Consider the following 10,380-nt stretch of genomic DNA (forward strand, 5'->3'; position numbering starts at 1 on the left):
GACAAACTAAAATAAAAACACTTTGAAATGAAACACTCATTATTTCTATCCTAATTGTGATTGTTGTGTAATTGTATAGCAACCCTTTAAAAGGATCAGGAAAACAATTCAGAAAATAAATGAAGGGATGAAGGAAAAAGGTACTGAAAAGTTTTCCGTTTACAAAACCAGTGCATCATTTGTATTAATTTGGCAGCCCAGGCGATGGCAATGTTTAATCACAAGCAATCTGAAATGCACAATCAACATTTTCAAGAGCTTCATCGCAATTATTTTACTGTAACAGGTTGCTACTCAATAACAGGGCTGAGATGACGACAACGCTCATATTCACACGAGGGGGTAGGTTGCCCAACCAGATCATGTTTTTGAACAGTACCAACCAGAACCCAAAGAGAGAGTAAAGGGCCTATTAAACTTCACTAGATTTTAGTCCAAATTTCTCCATGTTTGGACTTGACATGGTTGGCGAGTGAATACTATTACAAATTTCAATTTTAATTGTTAAAATTATTTTATTTGTATTTACATTTAATAAATATTATATTTAATTGACTAAGAGCTGCTCAAAAGTTTGTGAACCCTGCAGGCATGGGCAACATTTTTTTGTATAAAATATTAAAATAACCTTCTTTATTGTTTAGTCATAGCCCAATCTATCTACAAGGTTGTCATTGAAAATAATGGACTTGAACAAAAAGAATGATAAAAAGTTGTTGATTTAAGAAAAACTCAGATTTCATGGGGGCAAAAGTATGTGAATCCCTCACTTAATCGGACATTGCACCTCCTTTTGCAATGATAACTTCTTCCAAACACTTTCTTTAGTGGCTTATCAGTCTTTCACATCTACTTTGGGGGATTTTTTCCACTCTTCCTTGCAAAATGCTGCCAATTGAGAGAGGTTGGATGAGTGTCTAGCATAAACTGCCCGCTTCAGATCCCGCCACAGTATTTTGAAATAATTAAAGTCAGGATTTTAACTGGGCACATGGCGGGGGGGGGGGGGGCCTTAGACAAGGTGAAAGGAATTATGAGCAGTTGAAAATCTATTGGCTTGGGGGAAAAAGGACAAGCCAACTACTGAACTTGATTTGGGTTTGTTGAATGGTGGCTGTTGTCTGCTGTCTCGCATATAACATGAGTTTGAATGTGGTTAATTCTGAACACAGACGCATCCCCATGCAGTTGTAAGAATGTGTGCACACTTGTGGGACGGCAATATCTCAGTTATTTATTGTTATTTCCCCTTTTAAAAATATTTCACTTTTTTTCAATTGAGTTGTACACTTCATTATATCTCCCATTAATAGTTGAATAAGTTTTGAAAGGATTTGTCTTCGCCTCATTTTTATATCACAAATAATGTCATTTGAACTATGTTGTGTAATCTTTATAACCACTAAATTAAGCAGTGTTTACTATATGTGGTGATTTTCACTTTGGAAGCACTCTAGCATGTATTGTTTTTTAGTTTTAGTTTTAGTGGACTGATATTTTTGATCTGTTAGTTGATTGTTCTATTGTTACTAAATAATGTTTTTAAATGGGATATTTTGTTGAGTTTTTAATATTTATAATACATTGTCCATAGTATTCATTGTATGTGTATGCTTAAATAGCAATATCAGTGCTTATGTTCAAAGACTTGTCACTATCCATCCATCCATTTTCTTGACTTTTCCTCACAAGGGTCACGGAAGGTGCTGGAGCCTATCCCAGCTGGCTTCAGGCAGTAGGCGGGGTACACCCTGAACTGGTTGCCAGCCAATCGCAGGGCACACAGAGACAAACAACCATACTCACAATCACACCTAGGGACAATTTGGAGTGTTCAATTAACCTGCCATGCATGTCTTTGGAATGTGGGAGGAAACCGGAGTACGCGGTGAAAACCCACTATTTCCTCCTAATATCACATACTGTTTAAAATATCTTTTTACTTTCCACAACCATTTATATACTCTGCACTTCTCTGTCTGCACTTCTAGTAATATGATAAGCTGCATTTCACTGTCTCGATGTACTGTACTCTCTCCAATGACAAATTGGTTGACTGATCATATTGCATTGCCTGTCATATGTCCATCTGAACACCAGATGGCAGTGTTTAGTGTTTCAATGAGGCCTCCAGGAGTGAACTCTGCTATAGCAATGGGACGAAAGCCTCAGTAGCTCATGGCACTTCACCTGCTCAGCACTATCAAGAGCTCAAGAGAACTATATAACTATATACTATATATATATATATATATATATATATATATATATATATATATATATATATATATATATATATATATATATATATATATATATATATATATACATATACTTCCTGTGGCTGCGCTAGAGAGCGCCACTCCAAAATTGGCATATACATCTTCTGTGTGTACAAGATTCTTTTAAAGAACGAAGCCGGCTTTGCTTCCGTGTGACCACGGCCTAAATTTTCGGCAGCGACCCCAAACGTGAGCGAAGGGGCGTGGTCGGAAGTGTGATGCGATAAATTATTGGAATTACTGTTACAGTATTTCACTTTCATTAATTTTAATGTCACATATGATCAGAAAATATTTTTTTATATTAACTTACTTAAAACTGAGTGTTGCCATGCCTTCTCCTTCGTATACACCAAGTAAGCTTGTAGTATTTAAATGCCACAAAGCTCTGTGCATTGAGTCTGTGTCAACATGGCCTTTGTGAAAGTGAAGGAGCTTTGGGCCAGCTTGTCATCTCTGGAGATGACGGCCTGGAAACTGTCTGACTCTCTCTTTTGTGAGTCCATCTTGTGGGTCTTTTGTGGGGTCTGGACATGCTGATCCCACCTGAAAAATCCATCTGTCCCTCCAGCCTTATATTCATGTCAAGCTTTTCACATCTGCCTTGGCGGGATTTCATTGTCTTGCCACTATTAAGCACCCCCAACTCCTCTCAAAGCAGACACCTTCAATGCTACCCTAATGAAGGAAACATAATCAACTGCCCTTTTGTTTTAGCAGCCATTGAAAGAGCAGAAAATACACTTATGGTAATGAAGCCTTATCATGTTCCGTTCAGACAGTGGGTGGGTTATGATTTGCCTTCCAGTCACGTGGCAGCATCCAACTGAGGCTCCCTGTTGTGAGCTGAAGCCTGCAGCCAGCTGACTGGGATCCAGCAGATTCTTCTACTTACAGTAAGTACTACTGATGCTGCATCTTTTTATTTTCACCTCCTGACCAATAACAACACACTTAACCATTATTATTATCATCTTAGTTCACTTATAAATATTTTTTTATTAACATTCATGTTTCATGTTGCACCATCGTACCGAAAATAAATTCCTACTTGTGAATGACTCTTTCACTAACAACAGCAATAAAATTTATTCTGATTGTGAATATTTTAAAACTTCAAGAGATCTTTACCTCAAACAAGAATCTTAGTTGAGAAATTTTAATTCTAATTCTCTTCTTCTGATTTTCATCCCATCGAAAGAGGAGTCTCCCTTCTAGTTCACAAAGATCTACTCTATTAACAAAAAACAAAAAAAAGTAATAATCCAAGTGACAGCATTAAAAAAAAAAAATCTGGATAAAAATCAAATTTATTAGCCAACTATGTAAAAACACACTAAGAAGAGACACACTAAGAGTCATAACCCGTCCAAGGGAAATGAAAAATAACAGGGACAAACAGAGGGACACAGAACAAGAAGCCTGGTGGTTTGCCAAATAGCGTAACGAGTTTCTGAGATGAAAAACAAGAAAACATAGGCCCAATCTGTGCATAAATATACCCAATTGTTAATGTATATGCCCCTAATAAAGACAATCCAGCCTTCATTCATACACTTTTCTTCCATTTGTCATCAAATTCAACACTTTTCATGGGAGGTGATTTAACATAATCCTTCATCCAGTGGGTCTTAACCTGGGTTTAATTAAACCCCCAGTAAATCAGTCTCAGGGGTTTGGCTGAGGTCAAAACATACACCTGATTCAAATGATTCATGATGGCCATCACTGGCTGCAGGTGATCACGCTTCATGTACAGCAGGAAACTTCCTCAGCGCTCAGTAGTCAACTTATGGCTGTATGATGGTACATCATGTTATATCTTTATTTTTTTTAACATCTCATACTATGTTGAGCAGAAAAAGAAAGTGGTCGGATGAATGCAATATGAATTTTCATGTATAATGGAACGTTTGGCGTTCCATCCATCCATCCATCCATCCATCTTCTACCGCTTATCCAAGGTCGGGTCGCGGGGGCAGCAGCTTTGGCAGGGAAGCCCAGACTTCCCTCTCCCCAGCCACTTCAACCAGCTCGTCGGGCAGGATCCCAAGACCTTTCCAGGCCAGCCGAGAGACATAGTCTCTCCAGCGTGTCCTGGGTCGTCCCCGGGGCCTCCCGCCGGTGGGAGACCTCACCAGGGAGGCGTCCAGGAGGCATCCGAACCAGATACCTGAGCCACCTCAACTGTCTCCTCTCAACTTGGAGGAGCAGCGGCTCTACTCCGAGTCCCTCCTGGATGACCGAGCTTCTAACCCTATCTCTGAGGGAAAACCCGGACACCCTGCGGAGGAAACAAATTTTTGTATCCGGGATCTTGTTCTTTCGGTTATGACCCATAGCTCGTGACCATAGGTGAGGGCAGGAACGGAGATCGACCGATAAATCAAAAGCTTTGCCTTTTGACTTAGCTCTTTCTTCACCACAATGAACCGATATAGAGTCCGCATCACTGCAGACGCTGCACCGATCCGCCTGTCGATCTCCTACTCCATCCTGCCCTCACTCATGAACAAGACCCCAAGATGCTTGATCTCCCGCCAGTGGGACATGCCCGGACCACCTCTCCAGGGAAGCGTCCAGGAGGCATCCAAACCAGATACCCGAGCCACTTCAACCGTCTCCTTTCAATGTGGAGGAGTAGCGGCTTTACGCCGAGTCCTTCCCGGATGACCGAGCTTCTCATCCTATCTCTGAGGGAGAGCCGGACACCCTGCAGAGGAAACTTATTTCGGCAGCTTGTATCCGGGATCTTCCTACCATCACCTATGAACGTAGATCGACCGGTAAATCGAGAGCTTCGCCTTTTGACTTAGCTCCTTCTTCACCACAATGGACCGATATAGAGTCCGCATCACTGTAAACCCTGCACCGATCCGCTTGTCGATCACCCGCTCCATCCTGCCCTCACTCGTGAACAAAACTCCAAGATACTTGAACTCCTGCGATTGGGGCATGATCTCATCTCCGAACCGGAGAGGGCACGCCACCCTTTTCCGACTGAGGACCATGGTCTCAGATTTGGAGGTGCTGATTTTCATCCCAACCGCTTCACACTCGCCTGCAAACCGCTCCGGTGAGAGTTGGAGATTACAGCTTGATGAAGCCAACAGCACCACATCATCTGCAAAAAGCAAAGATGCAATGCTGAGGCCACCAAACCGGACCCCCTCAACGCCTCGGCTGCGCCTAGAAATTCTGTTCATAAAAGTTATGAACAGAATCGGTGACAAAGGGCAGACTTGGCGGAGTCCAATCCTCAAAGGAAACTATTCCGACCTACTGCCAGCAATGCGGACCAAACTCTGACCTTGATCGTACAGGGAACAAACAGCCCGTATCAAGGGGCTCAGTACCCCGTACTCCCGAAGCACATCCCACAGGACTCCCCGAAGGACACGGTCGGAATCCTTCTCCAAATCTACAAAACACATGAAGACTGATTGGGCAAACTCCCATATGCTCTCGAGGACCCTAGCGAGGGTGTAGAGCTGGTCCACTGTCCACTGACGAAAACCCCACTGCTGTATGCGTGCTGCTGTATATGTGCATATGGTGTTCCACAGGGTTCAATTCTGGGGCCTCTGTTGTCACCAGGCACTGTGCGGACCTTGGTTCAATACCGCTCCCAGACACACGGCTTTGGTGTCCTTGAGCAAGAGACCTATGCACCGAACTGTTCCCTGGGCGCTTAAGCAGCCTGCTGCTCCAGTGTGTATAGTGTGTGTTTGCTGTGCAGAGGTCAAATTTCGTGTACATGACACACACAAAAAAGATGATTTCATGCATTCAGTTCATTAATTAAAAAAGTAAGAAAGAAAATTACAAGAAAATACACTTTCTTTCTCTAGAATGTACTATTTCCTCTCAAATGACACAGCCTAAAATTGACCTCCAATATATATTCAAATATCACCAATATTTTTATGCCGAGAAATTAATAATAATAATAATAATGCATTGGATTTATATAGCGCTTTTCTAGACAGTCAAAGACGCTTTACAATGGAATGGATACATTATTCATGCACTCACACATTCATTCACATTGTGGTGGCGGTAAGCTTCTTAAGTAACTACAGCTGCCCTGGGGCAGGCTGACGGAAGCGTGGCTCCCAGTGTGCGCTGACCACCACCACACATTCACACTTTCCATACATCCGTGTGAGTAGCACTGGAGGCAATTTGTGTGAAGTGCCTTGCCCAAGGACACGACGACTTGCGGAGCAAGTTTTTTCCTCCTTCCTATTCTTTCTCACCGTCTCACATGCTTGGCCATTGTACTGGCGAGAAAGGGGAGGGACAGCAGTTGCACAGCACCCATGGAAAAGCACACACAGGAGGGAGGAAGATGAAGGAAATGGCAGCAGGAGCGACAACACATGCTCGTAAAGGAATACAGTTACATACATTCAATTCATTCAAAGGAATACATACAATTCAAATGTATACTCATTTCAATTTTTTTGCCAACACAAAGGCAGAGTGGAGAGATTACAAGAAAAAAAAATCTCTTGTCGATCCTGCTCCACAAACACCACTACAGCTACCCGTTTCATACCAAGGGAAGAATAAAGACAAGCCTGATACTAACATTCAAGCTTAAAAGGCTTTCCCAGCCATCTTTGGGTGGTAGGCGGTCGACCCAATTTCATGTTTTTTTGTATAGACGTGGGTTCCCTAGATGGCAGGAAGTACATATTTTCCAAAGCAAGTATTTTCCTTGCTGATATTGCCACCTTACAACACTCCCGCCTCTGGTCCCGCCTCACCCAAAACACAATACAACCAAAACTGTCAAATGCCAATTTTTTTTCTTAAAGTCACAAGATTTTAAAAGTCCTTATATGTGTACTGTATCTTGCAGCTATTTATGACACCCGCAAATTGAGACGTGTGGTCAGGGTGGTGCTATCAAAATATATTTAAGATGATAAAGATAATTTGTTCAATGAATGTATTTCTACAATGATTCAGAGCAATTTTTCCACGCTTTTGTCATATTTATAAATTAAGTCACATCAACCTGAGTGCCGACTCTGTCTGTTTTCGCATCAATCAAATCAGCCAAAATTGCGTTTGCACCACCTGCGCAACTATTTAGACGTGCTTTTTGTGAGTCTAAAATCAAGTCTACTTTTTGTCACCAATTTATGAAATGCACTGAGGGCTTGGCAGCTGCAGATCAGATGTAATTTCCAACTAGGCATAGCGCATCTATCAAATTCACAAACACACTAAACTAGACTGGCCCTGGCACGAAAATGAAGATATGCCCGTTTTTAGGCCAAGCACAGGTAGTGCGCCGCCGGACGAGGAGCAGAGGACGGCCGCAGGGCTTGCGCCGCCGGACGAGGAACAGAGGACGGCCGCAGGGCTTGCGCCGCCGGGCGAGGAGCATATGTTGCCATGTAGTCCCGTCCGGGCAGTAACATTGGCAAATGTTTGTAATCCAATCAATTCCACTAATCAAACGTTTCAACGTGTACCGCTGCAAGGATTATTAAGCTAAATCTTCCGCATACGCCTTGCTTACACAAGTAACGTTAGAGGAAGTTGGGGGTGACATTCATCAGTTACAGAAGAAGATTCTGTGTAAACAAAATAGAAACACAGCTGAGTCAACTGGAAAGTTTATGCACCATGAGGGGCCGACTCACGATCCCGTGACGTCAGTAAATACTATTTATAAATAGTATAGTATAGTGTAATGTTGAATGTGTACAATTGTTTGCACTATTGTGTATTAAAATGTACACTGGCAGAGTGTACAAGTTGAATTGTCTCCATCAGCCAGCTGTGACAATCGCTGCACACCAGTAAGGTCCACATTACAAGTTGGGCTGCACCAGGATCATGGGAACTGGCACACTCCCTTTAATTTGAGGATAAATCAGAGCAACTGCATATTTAATAGAGGCTTGAATGTACACTGTGGAGAGGAACAAGCCCATAATAAATAAGGCTTCTTTGAAAGATCTGCCAATTCATGAATATGTGAAAATGCATTACCTCCACTTGTAAAATCACCAATGACCTTTAAGATTTGTGCAGCACAGAAGATACTGTTTTCTGCATGTGTAAGATTACTATAAATTATTACTATACACTCTGCAATATAGAGTTTACACTAATAAAAATCTAGACTGCATGACGAACCCTAGCTGACTACCTAATTCAGATTAAACCACCAGATTCAGACCAGGGGCCTAAAACCAGGGACTTTATTGTCAGTGTTTGTTCATGATAGTCTTTTAATTTCCGTAGGGGGTAGTAATACACATTACAATGTGGATGAGCTGAAGAAGAAACCATGTCTGATGTCTTCTGTAGATTATCATTGCTTTCACAATGAATTAATTACATGGTACATACCATATACTGTACACCGATATTATGTTAAATATGCTGTCTCAAAATAAAGGCATGCTATTAAGCATTTTAGAAAGCTGCCTACAGTGTAATATCTGTGTGGAGGAAATGAAAACAGCAATAATTCAAGAGCATGAACAGCGATTTAGGCTGTCAGGCTGATGTGGAATCTGGTCTCCTCAGGAGCCAATCAGGGGGAGGTCTATTTCCAGAGGTTGTGAGCACAGCAAATTTCGGCTCACAGATGGTATTTGAGAAGGAGGGGTGTGCAATTTACAGTAAACATATTTTTTATACATGACAGGTCATGCAGACAAGAGTATGGCAATTTAATAACAGCACTCCAAATAACTGACAGTACAAAACTAAAGTGAGGCAGAGTAACCTCAGTGTGATTCTCTAATAAGCCACAAACTTACTTGCTTTGGCACTTTGTGTATCTTTTGAATGAAGTCAAATTAACGACAGCAAGGAAGCACATTCCACCACAAGGTTATCACAAATCTAAAACTACATACTGTGAGGCATTAGACTTAAGAAAAAAACAAACACACATCCATGAGACCAAATCGTTATGTAGAATTTTTATATTATTTAACAATTTAACAATGTTCAGTTAACCAATAATTCAAGCATTTGGATCTTTTTTTTTTCCTCCAGAAAAAAAAAGAAGCATTTGGATCATTTTCAGATTACATTACTGTAAAAGTATGCCTCTCAGAGGAGGAGGAAGATGAGAGATAGTGTTATCACTGATTTTTTAATAGTCTTTGGAATGACCCAGCTAGGGATTGAACCCACAACGTCCTATTTTCAGGGGAGACACTCTACCACTAGATTACTGAGCTGGTCACACTGAGTGATCTATGTAGACACACATTTCCATTTGTAAACACTATATTATATATATTGTAATCACTTATAATAATTTACATACAAAATACATTTAGAATACAATAAATTGATACAATAAATATATTTCAAAGTGATCTATCTAGACTTACTTTCTATTGTAACCTATTTCATAGGTTGTTTGGCTAACCCAAAAAATTGGTATGCCCGTAACCATCCCAAAAGGTCAATGTCTGACTAATCTATTGGTTAATCAAGCCAATATGAATTTAACCTACTAAGTTGGTATTTTTATTTTTTTAACCAATCAATTTTTAGAGTGTACATGGTGGCTAAATCAGCAGATCTTAACTGTTACCAAATGTAAAATTTGGGGGAAATAATCTGTTTCGTTCATTTGTACTGCTACGGTTTCATAGATATTACATAGTTGAATTAATAACTGACCAACACCATGAAGAAGACTTTTTACCTTATAAATGACGGCGGCCGCGGCCCTATTAGCAGCTGCTAAATTGCTAACGTACATAAATAACACTGCAACACTGAAGACATTTAACATTTTCTATGCATATTTTTACTGTTTATGAATTTACTTATAGTATATAGATGCCATATAACTGTGATAATGTTTGTGTGAAATATATTGGGCATATTAACTGTATTGTAATGAATAACACTTTTCACTCCCTTCCAGCTGGTGAGATAGGAATGTACATGGGAGTCAAGTTCTCAAGTTCTCATGGTGATAACACTGTGGGTCTGAGGGAGTCTAGGTCGCATGGCATTACCTGTCTAATCATATATTTCCGGCTTTGGACGGAACTGGAGTAAACATGTCAGTAAATGACTTGTCTGTCTATTATAATTACTA

Source organism: Vanacampus margaritifer, chromosome 17, assembly GCF_051991255.1.
Source record: "Vanacampus margaritifer isolate UIUO_Vmar chromosome 17, RoL_Vmar_1.0, whole genome shotgun sequence".
Lineage (NCBI taxonomy): Eukaryota > Metazoa > Chordata > Actinopteri > Syngnathiformes > Syngnathidae > Vanacampus > Vanacampus margaritifer.